Here is a 23,974-nt window from a genome sequence, read left to right as displayed (position 1 = left end):
ATCCATTGCTCTGTTGATGGACATTGAGGTGGCTTCCATGTCTTGGCTATTGTAAATAGTGCTGCTATGAACATAGGCTGGGGGTGCATATATTTTTTCGAATTAGAGTTTTCTCTGAATAGATGTCCAGGAGTGGTATTGCTGGATCACATGGTAGTTTGATTTTCAGTTTCTTGAGGAAACGTCACACTGTTTTCCATAGTTGTTGTACCAATTTGCATTCCTACCAACAGTGTAGGAGGGTTTCCTTCTGGCTTGCAGAGTTTGTGCTGAAAAATCAGCTATTATCCGTATGGGGCTTCCCTTTTATGTTATTTGCTGCTTTTCCCTTGTGGCTTTTAATATTTTTTCTTTTTTTAAAATTTATTTTATTATTATTTTGTTGTTGTTGTCTTTTTTTGCTATTTCTTGGGCCTCTCCTGCGGCATATGGAGGTTCCCAGGCTAGGGGTTGAATCAGAGCTGTAGCCACCGGCCTACGCCAGAGCCACAGCAACGTGGGATCCGAGCCGCGTCTGCAACCTACACCACAGCTCACGGCAACGCCGGATCGTTAACCCACTGAGCAAGGGCAGGGACCGAACCCGCAACCTCATGGTTCCTAGTCGGATTCGTTAACCACTGCGCCACGACGGGAACTCCTAATATTTTTTCTTTGTATTTAACTTTTATCCATTTGATTAGTATGAATCTCACTGTTTCTCCTTGGGTTTATCCTGTATGGGATTCTCTGCTTCCTCAACTTGAATGGGTGTTTTCTTTCCCGTATTAGGAAAGTTTTCAGCTATAATCTCTTCAATTTTTTTTTTTTTTTTCTTTTTAGGGCCACACCTGCAGCATATAGAGGTTCCCAGGCTAGGGGTCTAATCAGAGCTGCAGCAATGTCAGATCTAAGCTGTGTCTGTGACCTATGCTGGATCCTTAACCCACTGAGCAAGGCCAGGGATCGAACCAGCCACCTCATGGTTCCTAGTCGGATTCATTTCCACTGTGCCATGACGGGAACTTCTCTTCAGATATTTTTCCTGGCCCTTTCTCTCTTTTTTCTCCTTCTGGGCTCCCTGTGATGTGAATGTTGGTATGTTTAATGTCCCAGAATTCTCTGAAATTGTCCTCAATTCTTTTCATTCTTTTTTCTTTATTCTTTTCTGTGGCAGTGATTTCCACCGCTCTGTATTCCACCTCTTTTATTTGCTCTTCTGACTCCATTATCCTGCTGTTGATTCGTTCTAGTGTATTTTTCATTTCAGATATTGTGTTTTTCTCCTTGTTAAACAGTTCTTGTAACTTCTTGATTGTGCCTCCATTCTTTTTCTGAGATCTTGAATCATCTTTACCATCATTATTCTGAATTCTCTTTCAGATAGATTGCCTCTCTCCTCTTCACTTAGTTATTTTTTTTGTGATTTTATTTTCTTCCTTTTTCTGAAACATATTTCTGTCATCCCATGTTACCTAACTTTCTATGTTTGTGGTCTCCTTGACAGCAGGTGTGTAGATGCTGCGGCTGGTGCCTGGTCCTGGAGTTCTCGGGGGTGGGGGTGACTTATATGCACCCAGAGCATGTGATGGGAGTGGCGGTAGCTCATTATGTCTCCTGGTATTGGGTGGCTGTTAGGGATGGGGTCCGTGATGGAGGTGGCAGCAGTTAAAGGGACTGCTCCAGTAGCATGGGTGGCAACAGTGGCTTCTGAAACCCCTCCTGTAGCCAAGCTACTCTGGGGACCACCCCCTGTAGTTGGTGAGGGTGGTGGCTGCTCCTGCGGTCTCTTCCTTTGCTCAGCAGCTTATTTGTCAGCTCCCTGTTGCTGTGGAGGCTGCTTCTGTGACCCCTCCTGTTGCCAGGCTGCTTGCAGGACTGCTCCCTGTCAACAACATCAAGAATTTTTTTTTTTCTTCTTCTTTTTAGGGCTGCACCTGCAGCATATGGAAGTTCCCGGGTTAGGGGGTTGAGTTGGAGCTGCAGCTTCAGGCCTGTGCCACAGCCACAGCAGCATCAGATCCGAGCTACATCTATGACCTATGTCACAGCTTGCAGCAACACCAGATTCTAAACCCATTGAGCAAGGCCAGGGATCAAACCTGCATCCTCATGGATACTAGTCGGAGTCTTAAACTGCTGAGCCACAACAGGAACTCCAAGGATTTTTTTTAAGAGCATAGGGGAGATGCTCTATAATTAAAAAAAAATAGGTGATCAATAATTTTTGGACAAGTAGGCCTTTACATAGAAAATTTGGAAAGTGTAGGAATGTGTGAAGACAAAACAATTGTGTTATTCTTTTTTTTTTTTTTTTTTTTTTTTTTTTGGTCTTTTGTCTTTTGTCTTTTTAGGGCCACACCTGCGGCATATGGAGGTTCCCAAGCTAGGGGTCCAATTGGAGCTGTAGCTTCTGGCCTACACCACAGCTACAGCCACGCAGGATCTAAGCCGTGTCTGCAACCTACACCACAGCTCACGGCAACGCCAGATCCTTTAACCCACTGAGCGAGGCCAGGGATGGAACCTGCAGCTCATGGTTTCTAGTCGGGTTTGTTTCTGCTGTGCCATGACAAGAACTCCTTATTATATTCTTGATAATATAGTATTTAAAATTTGGAATCTATTGTCTTTAAATAATATAGTATTTAAAATTTGGAATCTATTGTCTTACATTATTATATCATAAGTTTTATTAATAACATTTCATTCATTTATTTATTTTTAATTTTTTTGTTTTTTCTCTTTTTGAGGGCTGCACCCACAGCATTTGGAGGTTCCCAGGCTAGGGGTCTAACTGGAGCTGTAGCTGCTGGCCTACACCATAGCCACAGCAACACCAGATCCGAGCCACGTCTGTGACCTACACCACAGCTCATGGCAGCGCTGGATCTTTAACCCACTGAGTGAGGCCAGGGATCGAACCTGCAACCTCCTGGTTCCTAGTTGGATTCATTTCCGCTGTGCCACAGTGGGAACTCCCTATTAATAGCATTTTATATTATTATAATTTATTGTGTGATTTATAATAATTTATTTATCTATCCCATTAATATTGGATTTTTTTTCTGTTTGTAATTTTTTATGCAACTTAAAATCTTCATGTTAGACTTTGTTTTCTGGTATTTTTCTTTAAAAGCTCTTAATATATTTTAAAGAAGTACTTTCCTATATATTCAGTTTGTATTTCCTCAAGCAATGTACAAGCTCTTGATACAGGATTTTACAGTTAAAAGTCTTGGTGTATCTGATAGCTAAAAGTAGTATCTTATTGCTTTCAGTTCCATTTCTTTAATTACTTGGAAATATTAAAAAAAAATCTCTTGAAGACTTTTGAACTAGTCAGTCACAAGAGTTATGCAGCAGAAGGATTAAGGGGAAATAAATACATGGAAAATAAGTTCTGAAGTAAATGCAAATAGAAAAACAAAGGCGTTAGGCCATGGAATTTTATCACCTAAAGAAAGGGAAAGGGATTTTAGTTTCTATTAAATATTCTCATTAGTTTACTAAGAAATGGATAGATTGATTATAAGAGCCATTAGTCTCATATTCTGATTTCTTTAAAGCATACCAACATTTCATAAACTTAATGAAAGAGTCTCAGGACTTATAAGTTTGCTTTTTATGGTTTATGTCACTGATGAAAGTTATTTTGGGAATTAGCTACCTGTTACTAAAAATAGGTGTCTGTAACAGAGAGACCTCTTGTTCAGCCTTCCAGCCATGATATTGATCTGCTCAAAAAAGTACTAATTTAAAAAAAGTGAAAGAAAATAGCAGTGGAAGTCAAAACTGTGTGAAGTTATAGGCAGAAAATTTGGCTTTTATATTAAATTTGATAGGCAATACAATTGAAAAATGTGACGAAAACTTAGAATAGAAGTAAAAATGGAGGAGAATAAGTTTGAGTTGATACACGTTTCGGTGGACAAAAAAATGAATTTTTAAGTAGAAACTTGATGTATATCTTTTTTCATGGCAGGTAAATTCATTTATAACCTGTTTGTTTTTACAAAACTTCTGAGGCAACTTACACAAAACCATTGATTAAAATAGTTTTAAAGAATGAAAAAGGAAAGAAAATTAGGATTAAGGAATAATTTTGACTCAAGTGCCATATAGATGCTATATGATTGGGCTTCATGTTTGGCTGTAAGCTTCCTGGGAAAAAAGGCAGAAAGGAAGCCAGTGGTTTACAAAAAAAGGAACAGCTGTGTCAGTTTCTGAAATCTGAGGCATAAGGATTATGCTCTACCAGATAGTAAGATTTTTTTTTTTTTTACTGATGGAGGATATATGAATTAATATAAAAAACAAGAAACCATAAAAGTGATAAAATCTTTCAATATATTTGAGCTTTTGTTAAATACTATAGTATACATAAGTGATTTCAACTCTTTTTTTTTAAAAAAAAAGAATTTAAAAAGAATTGCTGAGTCATATGGTAGTTTTATTTTTAATTTTTTGAGGAACCTCCATAATGTTTCAAGTAGTGGCTGCACCAGTTTACATTCCCAGCAGCAGTGTACGCAGCCTCCCTTTCTCTACATGCTCACCCACACTTGTTATTTGTTGCGCTTTTGATGATGGCCATTCTGATAGGTGTGAGGTGATCTTTTATTGTGTTTTTAATTTTCATTTTCCTAATGATTAATGATGTTTAGTATCTTTTCATGTGCCTTTTGGCCATTTGCAGTGTCTTTTTTGGAAAAAGGCCTGTTCATGTCCTCTGTCCATTTTTCAATCAGGTTAAAAAAAAATCTCTTATATATATAATTTGGTACTTATGTATTTATCCCATCTCTGTTGTTCATTGAGACTTTACACTCAGCATTGTTCCTGGGGCTTTGAAAGGGTACAGAGGCACTTATTGTTGTCACTGTATCTTGAAAACCCAAGTTCTAGACAGGCACATGAACAACAGGAAACACTAAGAAAAGAAACATAAGCTCAGAGGTCCTTCGTGTACATACATGGATGTGGACTGTGCATATTACTTGATCTGTCTGAAAGGTGTGGTGTAGGAAGGAGTTCTGCTGCCCAAGGGGTAGTGCAACTGGACTTTGACCTTGGGATGCAGTTCAGAGCCCAGACACTGGGGTGGAGGGGAGGGCTGCCTCCATACCCTCTGCTAAGGGTGGTCACAGAAGGCACCCATATGGGGAACCTGAATGTTTTCACTGCAGTTGAGAAACAGGTCGAAAAGAATAGATGGTTCTTTTCCATCTTTAATTTTTTTTTTTTTTTTGCTGTTTAGGGCTCTACCCACGGTGTATGGAGGTTCTCAGGTTCAGGTTCAATCATAGCTACAGCTGCCGGCCTATACCACAGCCATAGCAACTCGGGATCCGAGCTGCGTCTGTGACCTACACCACAGCTCACAGCAACTTCGGATCCTCAACCACGGAGCAAGGCCAGGTATCAAACCTGCATCCTCGTGGATATTAGTTGGATTCGTTTCTGCTCTGCCACAATGGGAACTCCCCATTTTAAATTCTCAATACTTACCATACTAGTCTGCTTGTTATCAAGGTTTAAAAAGTGTTTAGTAAATGAATGACTAAAAAGAAAAATGAGAGAGGGGTGTTCTGTAACAATTTATAAAAGAAATAAAGTATTAATCATTAAAATGAGAAACCTTTCTAAAGAGTTTTAAAGGACTGTGTGATAAGAGTTATTAATTTTTCTAATATGGTTATGGTGATAACTTGTCAATGTTGTTGTTTTTGTTAGGATCTAGTTTATTTTCAGTATTTAAGTGAAACAATAGTAAATTATAGGAAGTTGTATATACTGAAAAAATAATCCCACATATGAACTCACTTGTCACTAACCTAGTCAGGAAACCACAGATTTTAAATAGCTGAATGGTCAAAGTTCTTTGATTACCTTTCTTATTGCTAGTCAACTTGCTGGACCGTTATTTGCTATTTCTGGCACTAGTGTCATGTCCAGTAGTACATATGCAGTGTGTGAACTAAGGTTTTTTAAGTGCTTTCTATGTAGGAGTTGTGGAATAGAAGTGGTTTGAGACAGGGTTCTTGATATAAGTAGCTCATGATCTTCTAGTTGCCATGAGCAGATACACAGATAGCAACTAGTATATCATGAATAAAGGCATCGTTTAGCAGCTATGCCAGGTTGAAGAAGGAAAGGGATCCCTAATTTGTTAAAGACTGTGAAGGCAACACTGATTAATCTTTAAAACAAAGGTAGAAATTGAGTAATTTATTCAGTCACTTATTACTGGTTAAAGAAAGCAAATGAACTATGCATCTTTTTGTGTTTTTGCACTTCATTTAACTAGTGTGTGTGCAGCCATGTAGAGCCTTGCTAATCTGTTTGAACACAAAGATTGTAAGCCATTATTTTAACAGGAATTTAGCCTTTTGCAAACATGTGTATATTCATAGCCAGAAGGTAGCTATAAGGCAGCTCTGAGGGATATCGTGGTATAAAATAAATGCTAAAAAATGCTTCACCAAAGAATAGGAGGTATTTATAAGTAAGAAGGCCTAAAAATGGCCATATACAAATGCTGTAATAGTAAGATTGAATGGAGAACATAACTGGGCAGAAGATGGCGTTTACATTAGACAAAATGTTGGGGAAATTTTAGGGAGGAAACCCAAGTAGGAAAAGTTCCTGCTAGTAAAAGGGGATTTTAGATAAGAAGTCTGGGTCTAAATTAAGACGATAACAGTGCATTTAGAGGGTGGATAAGGACTAAATCTAGAGATAGTAATCGGATAAGGTCATGCGCTTTTATATTCTAATTCATTAATATTTCCTGATTGCCACCCAGTCCATGGCCTGTAAAGAGGAACTATGCTTTAGTTTTGCCAGGTCAGTCAGAAGAGAGGTTAGCTACTTGCTTGCTAAAAGCGATATTGTCCATGAAGCTGCCTTACTCATGTGGCAGTGACGGGGATGGCAGAGTGCCCGTGGTCGTCTCCTGCCCTCAGGGAGTGTGCTGTAGGGCCCTGAGATTTAGTTACCTCTGTGTTTATGCACCGTTTACCTTTCTGAGGTGGTCATTATTCCAAAGAATTAAACCTCTGACAAACTTGATGTGCAGGTGTCGAGGTGAGGTGGTGTAGGGATGCTTTGGTGTGGGAGGATTGGTTCAGACCCTGGTACAAGCGCTCAGGGAAGACCTGAGGACCCAGAGTACATGGTGGTGGTGGTGGGGAGGAGAGGGGAGCACGAGCCCTGGGTCCTAGGAGCTTGGCTAGGCGAGGTCCAGTGTCTGAGGGCAGGGAACACTCAGACTTACTCTGGGTTGGCGTTGGTGTCCACGTGGGTGTGCTTTGGAGGATGGGATCCTGCAGCAAGCATGTCTTGTCACTGCCAGTGCTGCCTCATCTGCCAAGTCTGTGGTGCGTGGGTCTGGTTTGGGGTGGGCTCCTTCATGGAGGAGGAGCCAGCTGGGGCGTGGGTGTTGGTCTCAGCAGTGAGGTTGTCTCTCAGGGCTTGGTGGCTGGCAGTGCTCAGCAGGGGATCTGGGCCCCACAGCAGGTCCCTGTCAGGTGCAGTCTGGCTCTCGGATGGATTCACTGTAGCCTGGAGGGTGTGTTGTACGTGCTGTACTCACATTTATGTTTAATCTTACCTTGTGAACGATCTTTTTATATTTGAGCAAGTTTCCCCAGTGTTGGTTTAATTTTGCTAACCAAGGAGTCAGTATTATGAGTATAGCAAGCTGTACTCAGACTTGTGTGGGCAGCAGGGATTCCCAGGGATTGCAGGAGCTCCTGTGTGTGCTGGTGGTGGGGGAGGGCAGCAGGAATTCCCCGGGGGTTGCAGGAGCTGCCGCATGTGCTGGTGGTGGAGTTGGAGCAGCAGGGACTCCCAGGGGTTGCAGGGTTGGTTGCAGTGATGGCCTTCTCATCGCTCCTGTCTTGTGGCAGCTGTGGACACTCTTCCTAGAAGCTTCACTTTGAGCGTGTTTCTTCATTTTCCCAGCAATCCTGTGAGATGCCTGGTAACCTCTTAGGCCCCTCCCCTGCTGCTCAGCCGAGGTCTGCTGCTCTTGTGCTCACTAAGGACCGTAGCTGGTTCTGGCTTGGGGGGTGAGGTAGCAGATGACATTGAGGCTTTTGATGCTGAGAGGGCTTCGCCAGAGTCCACCTGGTACCTGGCGGCAGCTGAGCCTGTGGGCTCAGCCAGTCAGTGCATGGGATTGACCCCCCACCTACCGGGACTGATTTTAGGTGGTTTTTTGGGGATGAACTAGAAGAGATATGGAAAACAACTGTGGTGATAATTGGTCTCTTAGATTGTTGAGCATGTAAAACAATGATTTTAGTTTTGACCATGTTTAGTTTGAAGTTCCGGTAGAAATATTCATTTTTGGAGAAAGCTTGCCATGTAATTGGAAATGCAGTTCCAAATTCAAAAGAGAGATTGGAGATAGAAGTGACTTCTTCTCCTGATGGTTATTTCCTGGCTCTGTTGAAGTTGGAAGAGAGCCCGTGGGATGAGGGCAGCCGAGGACTGAGGGCAGACCTGGGGACGAGCACCCTTGCGGGGAAGACCGGGAAGGAGGGAGACAGGAAGTGTTTCTGGAGGTTGGGGGGTGGCCCTCAGAGGGTGCACTGTTGAGAAGCTGAGAACGTGGGAGGCCCAAGGAGCAGTAGGAGTGTCAGATCCTATGGGGCAATCGAGCCTTGAAAGAGACCGTCGGTATTGTTGTGCCTTTGGAGAAAGTGAATGGAAAATAGAACAAAACCCTTAGAGGAGCAGAGCAAAGGGCTGGGGTAATATCTGTAACAGCAGAGGTTAAGTGGAGAGTCTGGTCAGATTTTGTTAAATTTGGAATCTAAATCATAAATTCTGACATTAGAGAACAACTGGTATAGTTGTCTTTAAGGTTTTTTTTTTTTTTTTCCAGTATGGTTGCTAAGTTTGCCTGAGTAATTGCATTGATATATCAAATTCTTTTGTTTTAACGAGGCAACACCTTTCTAGCGTGGAAAACTTGGGAAAATATTTTGCTGTATGATTTTAGTGTTCCTTAAACATTATTATGTAAGCAGTAAACAAATGTTAGAGAATGTACATGTTTGTGACATTTGTGTTTCTGTCATGAATGTGAGATTTTCTCGTATAAGTATTTTCAGAGATCTTTGTTCACAGTTTGACCTCACTGTACATTTTTACCATATTGTTCAGTGATAACTATTTCTGTTCTTTTCCCCCCCTTTTTTTCTAATTTTTCCCTGTCCTCATAAGCAGTAACTTCATTATTACTGAATGAGAGGCTTGATGATTGTTTGTGGTTAGAGCCTCTGCCGCTTGGGATTTTCATTTTTTCTGTATTTTGAAGCTCTGTCTTTTTATATTTTCATTTTCTCTATTTTAAAGAGCTGTCACTTTATGTTGGCTATTCAGATAGGATTATCTGCTCAAAATGAAAGTCTATGCTCCTTGAATTCTGGCTTCAAAATAATCATCTGGAATAGATGTAAGATACTAGAGCAGATGAGAGATGCCAAGATGCCAGTCTTCATTTTCAGAGGTTTATTATCAACAAGACTGGATCTTGACTTGTACCAGTCCTAAGAATGTATCTTGCATTGTAATCTGAATTACAGGATTTCATCATACATACAGTTTATAGGATCCAATTTCTTTGCTTTAATTTATGTAGTCAAATAGAAGTCACTAAATTCAAAAAAGTCTTAAAAGTTTATTTATATGTTCTGTCATTATTTTTTGCAGTGTTTTAAAATTAATTGCGGTTTACTTTTGACTTATGGAGGATGATCTGAATATTGTTACATATCAGAGAACTTTAAGAGAGGATTCCTCAGTGGTCTTCTAGCTCAGAATCTAAACCCTTCTGTAAATTATTTCTTTATGTAAATGGAAGCTGAAAGTATCTTCTAGTGATTGGTCTTAGTGGTGACATGCCCCCAGGCAGTGTGTAGTCAGTGGTGTCACTGGGCCCTGGTGGTGGTCCCCAGGCTGAAGGAGAGGTGCTCCAGCCAGGTGGACTTGCCCCTGGGTGGGGTCTTTGGAGAATGGGTGTTTCTAGAGATTTCAAATTCCTAGCTTGGTGTTTGTTGTGTTTTAATGAACTATTCTGGCAGAGGTGTTTGTAAGAGAACTCATACAGTCTTAACGTTAAACGTTTTTAAAATGTGTTTGTTAGTAGCCGTACAGGGCATGCTGATGCCTGAAATTTAGAATTTTACTTGGAGACCCTGTTGCTATCCACATCCATAAAACTTTAAAATCATTTTATTAGAACTCATGTCAGAGTTCAAGGGCAATGATGCCATTTACATTTTTTTTTCTCGATGGAATGTCCCCCACATAATGTATTGCTCGTCTACAAGTGACAGTGTTTTATGTTAAACAGGTTTTTTTCCTAGCTACAGCAGAACCTTGTTTACACTGTGACCTTTCAGAATAAATCGGCAAGCATGTCAGATGCTAAGAGCTAAGAAGGGTTGGAAAAACAGTTTTTTTGCAGATGAGTCTTTGGGATGCTCCATTTACTTGAAATTTTAAACAATGAGCTAAAGGACTGTGTTGAAGCATGACTGTTTCAAAATGATGATTAACGAGGAGCTTGTCACTTGGAATTCATTTCAGGTACTCTGTTTCCATTGTTGGCCCAGAGTCATTCTTTGTTACACAAATGGATGATTTATATAATGTGCACACACAAGGTTAAGGTAGTAAGGTAGTAATTTAGCAACACAACAGAAGCCTGGTATCCTTTGCCTTTTTGCACGTTGAAGTTGACCTGTTAGCTTTTCAGAAAGCTTATTTTCTTTTCTTCCTTGGTATTGTACTGAAGTGTCGAAGTATTTTTCTGACAATTTATATTTTTTATATAAATATTCTTTTTGTGTCTGAGAAGTTCTGGGTTTAAGAACATATTTTAATAGACTTATGTACTTTCACATAGTTTTACATTATTCAGATAAGCATGTGTATATAAAATTCTGTTTTCGGCCATTGAGCTGAGAAGTGCTGCAGTTGACAGTGTATAAAATTAATCAGGATCCATCAGTTGATGATTAATTTGGAAGAGATCTAAAAGGCCCTGGTGGAAAAAATATGAGGCACCACAACTTTTCATTGGACCCTGTTGCCCTGAATGGGGTTGAGAGGGGGACCTTGACCTTTGGAACCATGCGAGTGCAATGGTGAGGCCATGGCCAAGTGGGAGGCCCAAGGGCCACACAGGTAGGGTCTGGTGACATGTCAGCAGTTACTGGATGGTAGTTCTGGGCCAGGATGTGTCACTGTCAAGCCCTTTTCAGGTGATTATGGTGGAGTAGCAGACAGGTGTGTGTGTGCAGAGCCCGCTGAAGCTTCTGGTTACCTGAGTAGGCTAGTTAGTGCTGAGGGCCTGAGGGCCGGGCTGCAGGTGGTCTCACTGTGGTCACGGGCGCAGGTTAGCCAGTGACCGAGCTACCAACTCTCCAGTCGTGCAGGAGCTTGAAGGTCCGTGTCTGCAGGTGACCTAGACCGTTTGGCTCGGTGTGGGCCCCTTCTTGCGTGTGCTGTGTGCATGCCTGTAGATGCATGTGGTCTGTGCATGTGTGTCCCATGAGGTTTCACCTGGATCCAGGTTCCATCAGCATTTGTTCAAGCTCTGTTCTGAGCATTTTCTTTTTAATACCTTATTTCTTATGAGTGGCCTTCTTGCTTTTTTGATTTGGGGCTGACCAGAAATCTTTGTCTATGATGCCAGCCTTGAGTGGGTGGGTGTGTTTTAGCCAGCATGGATTGTGAAAAAGTGCATTTATTTTAGTAAATTATGAGGAAAAACAAATAAAACATGGATTTAATTTAAACATCACACTTACAGAAAGTAGAAATTCTTTCTCTGTTTATTTACTCAGGTTAGCCTTCGGGGGTTTAATTAAAGACCAAGACACTTTAAATTCTTGTTTGTCATAACCACATCTTACACTGCTTGAAGTAATGTACTTTATTAAAGATAGCAAAAATTTAAGTTGCATCAAAGGAGAGATTAAACAAAACTACAAGTCCGGCCAAAAAAGAAAAACCACCAGATTTTAAATATTTAATTACATGAGATTATATGAAATTATGTGAGAATAGATGCAGAAGATAAGAGCAAGTGCCTGAGTCCAGGCGATAATTGGAGAAAGTGCTAAGATAAAGGTACTTACACTTGTAAAGTGATTGGTAAACAGCAAATCAAGGGTAGAAATCTTGGCAGCGGCTTCATTAAAAGACTGTTAATTTTGGGAAATTCTTATATTATGGAAATTCAGTTACCATGAAATCAAAGAAATACACATTAATTCTGGTCTGTAATTTAAAGGAATCTTATTTATGCAGTCTAATATAGTAAAAAGACTGTCAAGTTGGATAATTCAAATGGAAGAGGTTGGGATGTGAATTTCTCACTTAAGTTATTGCACCTGATGCTAGAAATACCATTTTTGATCAGCAGTCTTTATGAAAAAGTTATTATTAATCTTGATGCAGACAGTATAATTCGAGACAACTAAAATATATTACTAATTAAGTGAACTAACAAGAGTCTCTTTAGATCTTTTATACATATGCAAGTAAATGCTGTTCAGATAACCATAAAGCACCTTGAATGATGTTCCCTCAAGTATAAAGTAGAGAAATAATGAATGAATGATTGAACAAATAAATATGCATACACATACAACTTTTTTCTTGATTAGGTAACTATAGAATTATACTTAAGAATAGCTTTGGGGAGTTCCCGTCGTGGCGCAGTGGTTAACGAGTCCGACTAGGAACCATGAGGTCGCGGGTTCGGTCCCTGCCCTTGCTCAGTGGGTTAACGATCCGGTGTTGCCGTGAGCTGTGGTGTAGGTTGCAGACGCGGCTCGGATCCCGCGTTGCTGTGGCTCTGGCGTAGGCCGGTGGCTACAGCTCCGATTAGACCCCTAGCCTGGGAACCTCCATATGCTGCGGAAGCGGCCCAAGAGATAGCAACAACAACAACAAAAAAAAAAAAAAGAAAAAAAAAAAAAAAAAAAAGAATAGCTTTGAGTTTCAAACTTTTCTCACATAAAATATGTACTTCTAGTTTTTTAGTTTGATTGTTTTTTAATTTATATTTTTATTTCCTTTTTTGAGCAAATAATATTTGTTCATTTGATTTGAGTTCTAAACATTTTTTTCATGAATTATTTGAATTGTCCATAGTGTGGTCTAATTTATAATAACATTAGACTTTTGAATACTTGAAGACTAGAATCTCCTTTGAGCCTGTGAGACATTTGGTTAACATAAGTTTAATGGTCTTTTTAAAGACCAGATAGACAGTTCTCAGAAGCCGGAAGTCCTGAGCAGGCTGGGTAACGGTGAGGGTCATTTAGGAATCTAATTCCAGGGTACTTTCAGGAGGTCGGGGAGCTGTCAGACAGAGTGGCAGAGACAGCAGTAAATCATGCTCCTCAGACGTAGTGTACCTTTTTGTTAATTCACTTTCTCTTCACTGGTCAGCTGAAGTGGTTTTTTTTTTGTTTTTTTGTTTTTTGTTTGTCTTTTTGCCATTTCTTGGGCCACTCCCGCGGCATATGGAGGTTCCCAGGCTAGGGGTCTAATCAGAGCTGTAGCCACCGGCCTACACCAGAGCCACAGCAACTCGGGATCTGAGCCGCGTCTGCGACCTACACCACAGCTCATGGCAACGCCAGATCCTTAACCCACTGAGCAAGGGCAGGGATCAAACCCACAACCTCATGGTTCCTAGTTGGATTTGTTAACCACTGAGCCACAACGGGAACTCCTGAAGTGTTTTAAAGCAGATGGAAATTCAGAATGACTGAGTCTTGTAGTCAAATATAAACCTTTTTGTGCCCAGAAGCGACCCTGAACCTAGGTTTTAGGCTCAGATACAAGTTTCCTAACGTGAAGGAGTTTTCAAACTTGAGTAATGTGGACAGCTGACCAAGCTCTTCTTTTCGCACAAGAAACATTATCATCCAAATATGGTATTTGAAGATAAGTAAATAGCTCATATAGTATTTAATTGTTTAATTTATATAATTCTCTTTTTGTGTTTAAAATATATGGTCTCTAACATTTGGCAGAAGTGTAAGCACTCACCAGACACAGTGTAGAACATTGCCATCTTCCAAGAAAAGACCCGTGTGCTCTGTGTGTCACTCTTACCCACCTCTCTGCCCCAAGCAGCCACTCAGTGATCTTGAATATTATCAATTAATTTTGCCTATTTTAGAATTTTATATAAGTGGGACCATATAGTATGTACTCCTCTGTCTCGTTTCTTTTGCTCAGCAAGATGCCTCTATGGTTCATCGTCTGTTTGTTTTATTCCTTTTTATTGCTGAGTAATATTCCATTACGTTAATGGGGAAAAGATGTGAACAGATATTTTACAAGGGCATATATTTTAATAGCCAGTAAATATGTGAAAAAATCCTCAGCATTATTTGTCATCCTAGGAGATGGAAATTAAAGCCAAAATGAGATACAGTTACACACCATCTAGAATGGCTAAAATTGAAAAAATATTAACACCAGGTGTTGGTGACCAAATTGTATTCTCACGCATTACTGTTGGGATGTAGAAGGGTTCAGTTACCTTGCAGAGCAACGTGACAGTTTCTTGTAAAGTTCAACATATACTTAAGTGATGCAGCAACCTCACTCCTAGATATTTACCCAAAAGAAAGCAAACCATATTTGTACATAGTGTTGTTTATGAATATTCATAGCAGTTTTATACATAATTGTTCCAAACTAGAAGCGACCCGATGTCCACCAACAAGTGAATAGGTAAGTACATTCTGATAGATTTTATTTTGTTCTTGTACCTAAGATTTGTCCTTGGCTAACTTTTCAGAAATGGAATATTGGGAGTTCCCATCATGGCTCAGTGGTTAACAAACCCGACCAGGATCCATGAGGATACAGGTTCGATCCCTGGCCTTGCTCAGTGGGTTGAGAATCCCTTATTGCCGTGAGCTGTGGTGTAGGTCACAGGCTTGGCTTGGATCTGGTGTTTCTGTGGCTGTGGTTTAGCCCAGCGGCTGCAGCTCCAATTGGACCCCTGTGCCATGGGTGCAGCCCTAAAAAGACAAAAGACAAAGAAAAAAAAGAAATGTAGTACTGAAAGATTCTTGAGAAAAAAAAAAACAGACAAGTTTTTGTTAAGCCAAAAACTATAATGGAATCCTATTTCCTTTCATTCTTAACATATTAAGAAGCAGTGGTGGTCTGCATGGTGCGTGTGACCTAGAATAAGCTAGAGAGCCTGACTGAGATTGCAGCCCAGCCATGTTCTGCCTATCTGACAACGGTTCCCTCTCTTGCGTTAGAACTGAATTGTCTAGAAATGAGCTGAAGAGTTCCTGTCATGGCTTAGTGGTTAACGAACCCCACTAGCATCCATGAGGATGAGGGTTCGATCCCTGGCCTCACTCTGGGTTAAGTTGCCGTGAGCTTTGGTGTGGGTCACAGACATGGCTCGGATCCTCTGTTGCTGTGGCTGTGGTGTGGGCTGGAGGCTACAGCTCCAATTCGACCCCTAGCCTGGAACCTCCATTTGCCGTGGGTATGGCCCTAAAAAGACAAAAAAAAAAAGAAAGAAATGAGATGAATTTTTGGGTCACCCTGGCACAGATTGGCTTGAAGAGTGAAGTAGTTTGTCTTGATTCCTCTCAGATTCTTTCAGTCTTAATTTTGTGCTATAAGTTTTCTTATTTTCCATATTTCATAAGTATGTAATGTGATTTGGGGAATGGGTATGTCAAAAACTGTTAGTCAGATGGTCTTTTAAACCAAAAACTTTGCTGGAATTGTATATCAACTGTATCATTCAATTCTCAACCTTACTGAATATATATCAAAGTTGTTTATATTGTAGTCCTAAACTTTTTTGGATTTGTGGTTTATTTATAAAGGAAGTGAGGCTGTATTGTCTGAATTCATTAAGGAGGATGGATTAAGAGAATACTTAGATGATAGGAAGTTGTAAGGGCAGATGTCGGAATTCCTGGCTCTTTTGCTTATGGTTTATGTTTTGTAATGCTGCTTTTTCTTGAAATAAGAATACTAAAAATTTGGACCTTGTTCTTATAAATGAAACTTTGCAGATTAACTGCAAATTTCAAGCTGTTTCAAATTAATTTAAATTTGTGTGAAAAACTCAGTAGTGATTGTCTCCTGAGGGGACCCTAGGAATCCTGTGACTGTGTCTAGACAGGAGAGAAGCTAGATTAAAGACCGTCTTAAAAGAAAAAAAGGCTTGTATTAAGTATGTGGCTTAATTTTAGATAATTTGAATTGATATATTTATATATATATATTTTTTTTAAAGTCAAGAATTTATACTCTGGAAAGTGGTTTTCTTTAAAAAATTATATGCATAACAAGTGTGTTAAACCCATCATTGTCTTATTTCTTGAATGTAATCAGTTACTTTCCAGCTCTAGTAATTCAATATGAATCAATATTTTCCGCTCCACCCTGCTTCTTTGTTTCTAAAATTAAATCTAAGGAGAATAAAATTAACTAAAGGAATTGGTGTGAAATTGCTCTTGAGATCCTAGATCTCAATAATAATAACACGGTATATTATTCAAATCTTCATGTGAAGATATTTTGAAGAAATAAATAACAAACCCATTGATAATCTTGGCCTAAAACATTGATTCCTAAGTCTTTTCTACAAAGGCGCCCTGTCCAGGATGTCTCAGCCCTTTGGTAGCCTGCCCGTAATACTGTGCTGGGACTTGGGAGTTTGGGGTGAGCTTGGCCTGATTTCATAACTGTTTCTTTTGGGGGTTCATGGAGAGAGGGCATGAACTTGGCAGCACAGCCACTAAGCATGGTTCCCAAGTCCTCCCCAGAGAGTCCGTGAGCTGTGAAGTAGTTTTATTTAGAAATGATTTTAGACTCATGTAGAAGTTGCAGAAATAGTGCAGAGAGTTCCTACTGTACTCCTCCCTCAGCTTTCCCCCCAGGTGACAGCTTGCACAGCCATAGCACTATTATCAACTAAACTACAGACTTTTTTCAGATTTCACCGGTTTTTACATGTACTCTTTGTATGATCTGTGAAATTTTACCACATGCATAGATACTTGTAACTGGCACAGTCAGGATACAGAGCTTTTCTTTCTTTTAAAATTATTTTTATTAAAGTATAGTTGATTTACAGTGTTGTGTCAATTTCTGCTGTACAGCAAAGTGACCCAAATATATATATACACACACACATTCTTTTTTTGCTTTTTTAGGGCTGCACCTGCGGCATATGGAAGTTCCCAGGCTAGGAGTCAAATTGGAGCTACACCTGCCAGCCCATGCCACAGCCACAGCAACGCGGGATCCCACCTGAGTCTGTGACCCATACCACAGCTCACGGCAATGCCAGATCCCTGACCCACTGATTGAGGCCAGGAATCAAACTCACATCCTCATGGATACTAGTGGGATTTGTTTCCACTGGGCCACAGTGGGAACTCCCATACACACATTCTTTTTCTCATGTTATTTTCCATCAGGTTCTATCATAAGTGATTGGATACAGTTCCCTGTGCTATACAGCAGGACCTCATTGCTTATCCATTCTCAATGTAATAGTTTGCATCTACTAACTCCAAATTCCCAGTCCATGCCCCTTCCTCCCCCTCTCCCTTGACAACCACAAGTCAATTCTCCATGTCTGTGGGTCTGTTTCATTTAGGCCATATTTTAGGTTCCACATATAAGTGATAACATATGGTATTTGTCTTTCTCTTTTTGACTTCCTTCACTTAGTATGAGAATATCTAGTTGCATCCATGTTGCTGCAAATGGCATTATTTTGTTCTTTTTTTATGCCTGAGTAGTATTCCATTGTACATATGTACCACATCTTCCTAATCTGTTCATCTGTTAATGGACTTTTCGGTTGTTTCCATGTCTTGGCTAATGTGAATAGTGCCTGTATTACCCCTGTATAGTAATATCTTCCCACCAACCACGGATCTGTTCTCTCTTACTGTAGTTTTGTCATACTGACAATGTTGTATAAGTGGAATCATATTTTTCTAGGCTTTACTGTTTCTCCCCCAAGTTCATATGTTGAAACCCTTGCACTCCGAACCTTGGAAGTGACCATATTTGGGGACAGGGCCTTTATAGAGGTGACTGAGTTAAAATGAGATGTTTGGGCCCAATCAGACCAGTGTCCTCATCAGAGGAGGACATTTGGCTGCACATGGAGACACACCAGAGGTGCGTGTCCTCAGACCCTGTGAAGACAGCGAGGGAAGGGGGCCAGGAGAGGCCTCCGAAGAAACCAACCTGCTCACACTTTGATCGTGAACTTTAATCCTCCAGATTTGTGACAAGATTAACATTCATTGTTTAAGCCACTTGGTCTGTGGTGATTTGTTGTGGCATCTCTGGCAAACTAATACACACACAGCCTATGACCTTTTCAGATTTTTTTTAAGCTCAATATAGTTGTCCATCCCGTGGTGTATCAGCAGGTCTTCCTTTATTGCTGATTAAAATTCCACTGTGTGGGTGTCTCATAGCTTGTTTATCCATTCACTCAAGAGCAGTTGGGTTGCTTCTAGTTCTGGCCATTCTGCATGGAGCTGCTGTGAATATTCATGTGCAGGTTCTTGTGCAAATGGAAGCATTTATTCCTCTAGGGAAACAGCAGGAGTAAGACTGTTGGGTCACGGGATAAGCGTAAGCTTACCTGTGTGAAGAACGGCCGGGGTGTCCAGGACTAAATGTAGCTTACCTGTATGCGGAACTGCCGGGGTGTCCAGGGTCACTGGACCATTTGCCTCCCAGCCATGTGGGTGTGGGAAGGCTTCAGCTGCTCTGCATCCTGACCAGCGCTGGGTGCTGTCAGGATGTTTTCATATTGCCGGACTACTAGATGTGTGCTGGTATCTCTTCATGGCTTTAATTGGCCTTTCCCCGATGGCTAGTGATGTTTAATAACTTCTCATTTACCGACTGGCCACCCACTGTCCTCTTGGTGAAGGAGTTGTGCCTTAGTTCAGATGAACATTGTAAGCCTAGACTCAGGGCCAGGAAATTGATGTTGATGGTGGGAATAAAGATCACTTGGTATCGGAGGAAGCAGGACACTTGAGGCACCAGTGAGTTGTTAGCTCAGCCACAATGCAGCAGCCCTTTGACTTGAGTTCTGCAGCTGGGGTCTGCCCTCGGGGCTGTTCTTTGCGGGGGGGGGGGTAGGAAGGGTGGGTGCGTGAAGGAGAACTCCATCTTGCTAGTGGTGGAGCTTATTCTCATGGAGTCATGAGTGAGCCGAGCCTGCCCTTTATGTATTTGCTCAGTGTTACCTGGGTTCGTCGTTTGGTAGCTGGGCAACACTAGGATCCTGAGGACACTGAGTTAAAGTCTGAGTCTAATAAGTAAGTAATGGAAAACGGCAGTTTCAGATGAAATGTCAGTTTCTAACATGTTTCTTACATCTTAAGCTCCTTTTGAGAGAAGCAAGTTAGACTAAAGGAGTAATACATGTAATTAAAACCCATAATGTAGGTTTTGAAGATTATTTGGATAATGAATAATTTAAAAATGTATCCTCTGTTGACTTCAGGCATTTTCTTCAAATAAGGGTATCCTAGCTTTAATGGGATTGATTGCAGAGCCAAAACAGAAACGCTTGTGCACGTTTTGAAGATAAATCATTTCAAATCAGACCACTTTCTCACATAATATTCATACTCTTGTGAATATTGTAGATGGCGGTTTCAGGGACAGTTTTCAGAGGCATGCTTCTGCATTCACCTGTCAACCGTATGCACACACATGCACACACACACGTGTGTACACACACACAGGCACACTCCGACAGCCCTCCTTGGCCTCTTTACTCCCTCTGCTCTGGACTGCATGTTTCTCCTCCTCGCTTCCAGCTCCCCTTTTCTCACGAGTCAGTTACCATTCTTTGATCTTTGTCCCTGTCACAGGGGTGGGGGAGGGCATACAGAGAAGCTTCCCAAACCCTCCCCTCCCCTGGAGACAGCGACTTTGAGCTTCCTCGGTCTGTTAAACATGCTTCCCGAGGATCAGCCAGGCTCTGCTCTTTTCAGTTGTTAGTGACTAGACTGTCCTGACATACTTGTAAAGAAAATTTGAGCTGTTCATTTTGAGAGATAAAGCTAGCATTTGATCATCATGCTCCTAGTGACATTTTCATGTAAAAAAAGCTGCCAGGCGAGCACCAGTCTGTGGCTCAGACCCGGCTATGATAATGCGTTGAGCTCCTCCTAGCTCTCCTTTCCCACTGCTGGTTGTGACATTGGCTCCTTCTTACACATCCAGGTCTAAATGTGTGTGTGTGTGTATGCCTGCTTTGGACCTCATATAATAGGATTGTATGAATACTTGTGGCTGCAGAGCTGCAAGACCTGGGTTTACTGTGACATCGGCTTTTACCATAGGTCATGGGAGATAGCAAAACATTTACTTTCTCCCTTCCTATAGGTGTCCTCTATTCCAAGTGCTGTGTTACCACCAGCTGAGCCTTTGTAGAAGCAAGATGAGTGGAATGCTGGCCTTTGGGATTTCTTTTGTGAGCGTGTGAAAAGGAGAGGAAATAAGACTTAAATTTGCTGACTCTTGGAGTAAATGAACTTGGAAGTATGAGAAATGAGAAAAGCTTACATTTTGGGCGTTAGATTATACAGTTGCTGCATTCACGAAAGAAAATTTGCTCCAATTTTAGTGAAAATGGCCAAGTAGGAGAAATTTTGAGAACTGGGATTGGTATAATAAAATACCAAGAATTGTATCCAGATTTTCTGTGAAGTAAGAAGACCAAAAGGTATTGAGTAAAGAATCTGGGAGGCCAGATCTGTGCTCCTAGTTCTGTGGTGGAGAACCTTAAAGCTAAGAGAGTGAACGCATAATAGTTTCTTAAAGAATGAACAGAAGGGAGTTCCCTGATGGCCTAGTGGTTAGGATTTAGTGCTTTCGCCACTGTGGCACAGGTTCAGTCCCTGGTCTGGGAGCTGAGATCCCATGCCATGCTCCCCCACCCAAAATGAACAGAGGAAAAAAACCTGTTTGTCTGGATTATGGGCAATTAACAAGTACATTATTTGCATTAGAAACTTTACAAACAGATTTATAAAGACATTAAACATTTCATTTTTTCTACTTTACTTCTAAAAATATGACAGTTGAAAATAATTTTGGGAAGAATTTCTGTCCTTCACGGATGCATGTTACAGTATTCTCAGGCTTTTTAGGAGCCTCATTCTGTTACATGCCTCAGAATGTTAAACTCTTAATATTGTTGTCAAACTCTAAGAAACTGAGTCCTTTGTCATTCCCTTAGTAGGCTGATGAATAGTCGTTTACCTGGTTTGAAAACCTGAGTTTTGCTTCGGCTTAGCAGTGTTAGGCTGCCCAGAGGGTTAGTCTCCTCGCACTATCGCTTGAACAGGACATTTCCTGAAAGTAGTTAGGAATTTTAGTTGACAAAACAAGATATACAACTTTTCCTAAATTCTTCTACCATTAAATGCCTGATAAATCAGGAGTTGGCACACTGTGGACCACAGACTGCTTTTTTTTTTGGTCATTTTTTTGTCTTTTCTAGGGCCATACCCGCGACATATGGAGGTTCCCAGGCCAGGAGGGGTCTAATTGGAGCTGTTGCTGCCAGCCTACACCACAGCCACAGCAACGCCAAATCTGAGCCATGTCTGCAACCTACACCACAGCTCAGGCAAGGGATCGAACCTCCAACCTCATCGTTCCTAGTCAGATTCGATAACAACTGAGCTGCGTCGGAAACGCCTTATTTTTGTAAAAAAAAAAGTATTATTGGAACACAGCCACACCCTCTTGTCCTGTATTGTCTGTGGCTTTGGTGGCAGAGTTGAATAGTTGTGACAGAACGTGTGGACTTCAGAGCCTGAAATATTTGCTGTCAGACAGCTGACCTCAGTGCTAAAAGATAGCATGAAAAGGGTACATAAATCTTTGTTTTGTTTTAAATTGTGTTTTTTCTGGTTAAAAACTCAGGCTATCACTTTACACTGAAGGAAGCAGGACAGACATCTTGGCAACTTTGGGGATCATTTGTGATCTTTCATCTCTTAGTATGAAGTGGAAATGATTAAATGAGCTTTAACTTAACTAACGATTACATATAACCTTAAACAGCAACCAGAAGTTTTTATTATTGAATAAACATGACAGAACAGTGTCCTTTAAGAAGTTAACAGGTAAATATATAGGACACTCAAAGCAGGTGGTTGGAGCCATTTATTTTCACATTAAATAAAAAATAAATTGTTTGCTCTATAATTTATAGCAGATTATCTTTTTTTTGGGGGGGGGGTCTTTTTTAGGGCCACACCTGCGGCATATGGAAGTTACCAGGCGAGGGGTTGAATCAGAGCTTCAGCTGCCAGCTTACACCACAGCCACAGCAACGCCAGATCCAAGCCACCCGCGTCCTCATGGATACCAGTCAGGTTTGGTTCTGCTGAGCCACAATGGGAACTCCTATCTTGTTTGTTTTTCATGATAGGGAAATTAGGTTTTAATTTTTTTCTCTAAAGCCTGAGTGAGCCTGTATTGTGGCACATCTGGAGAGACCTGGGTTTGAATCCTGCTTTCTCTGCTTAGCAGGTGCCTTAACTTCTCTGTGCCCTGGTTTTCTTACCTGTAAAACAGGTGCAACAGTAAGACCTACCTCACAGAGTTGTTGGCTTAGTGCATGGAAAGCACGTTGTATAGTGCCCTGCGTATTGTGAATGCTTACTGTGTGTTGTTACTTGTACGGTTTGCTTTTATAATACATTATTGAAGCTTCTCCCTCACAAGGGGGCAGCCTGTGTTATTGAAAGCAATGTGTTTGGATGAAGGGAAAAAGAATTCATAAGAATTTGCCTGAACCCCCAGCTCCTTCTGTAACATTGATAGCTGTCAAGCGATGCTGACTTATCAGAAAATAATGACCTACATTTCTTTTTTTAAATTAAAATTTTTTTGTTTTACTGAAGTGTAGTTGATTTACAAGGTTGTGTTAATTTCTCCTGTACAACATACTGATTCAGCTATACGTGCACACACACCTGTTCTCTCCCAGACTCTTTCCCCACATAGAGCATCGCAGAATACTGGGTAGAGTTCTCTGTGCTGTACAGCAGGTCCCTTTTGGCCAGTCATTCCATATACCTCAGTGTGCATATGCCAGTCCCAAAGCCCCAGTCCATCGCTCTCTCCAACCTGTCCTGTTAGGTAACCGTAAGTTTCTTTTCTTTCTTTTTTTTTTGTCTTTTTTTTTTTTTTAGGGCCGCACCTGCAGCATATGGACGTTCCCAGGCTTGTGGGTCTAGTTGGAGCTATATCTGCCAGTGTATGCCACAGCCACAGCAACGCCAGATCTGAACCACGTCTGCGACCTACACCACCGCTCATGGCAACACCAGATCCTTAACCCACTGAGCGAGGCCAGGGATCGAACTCATGGTTCATGGCTCCTAGCTGGATTCATTTCCACTGTGACACGACATGAACTCTATAAGTTTGTTTTCAAAGTCTGTAAGTCTGGTTCTGTTCTGCAAATAAGTTCATTTGTATCCTTTTAAAAGATTTCACTTATAAGTGATATCATATGATGTTTGTCTTTCACAATCTAACCTCACTTACTATAATAATCTCTCAGTCTGTCTGTGTGGCTGCAAATGGCATTATTTCTTTCTTTTTATGGCTGAGTAATATTCCATTGTATATATGTACCACATCTTCTTTATCCAGTCCTCTGATGACACCAACAAATGGAAAGATATACCATGCTCTTGGATTGAAAGAATCAATATTGTCAAAATGGCTCTACTAACCAAGGCAATCTACAGATTTAATGCAATCCCTATCAAAATTGCCGATGATGTTTTTCACAGAACTAAAACAAAAAAATTTAAAATTTGTATGGAAACACCAAGACCTACGTTTCTGAAGTAAAAGGAGGGTTATCCACACTGTATAACCAGCT

The 23,974-nt window shown here is 40.8% G+C and overlaps 1 protein-coding gene across 3 annotated transcripts in view; it reads left to right on the top strand.

Moving 5' to 3' along the window:
- The window catches only part of PRIM2 (DNA primase subunit 2), a 357,737-nt gene that overhangs the window by 152,864 nt on the left and 180,899 nt on the right, over positions 1-23,974 (top strand).

Source organism: Sus scrofa, chromosome 7 (genome assembly GCF_054392235.1).
Source record: "Sus scrofa isolate SSC_HxYL_T2T_F1_AM1 chromosome 7, Sscrofa_HxYL_maternal_Yorkshire_Landrace_v2.0, whole genome shotgun sequence".
NCBI lineage: Eukaryota > Metazoa > Chordata > Mammalia > Artiodactyla > Suidae > Sus > Sus scrofa.
The sequence above is the reverse complement of the archived record's forward strand: the minus strand, read 5'-3'. Positions and strand labels throughout refer to the sequence as shown.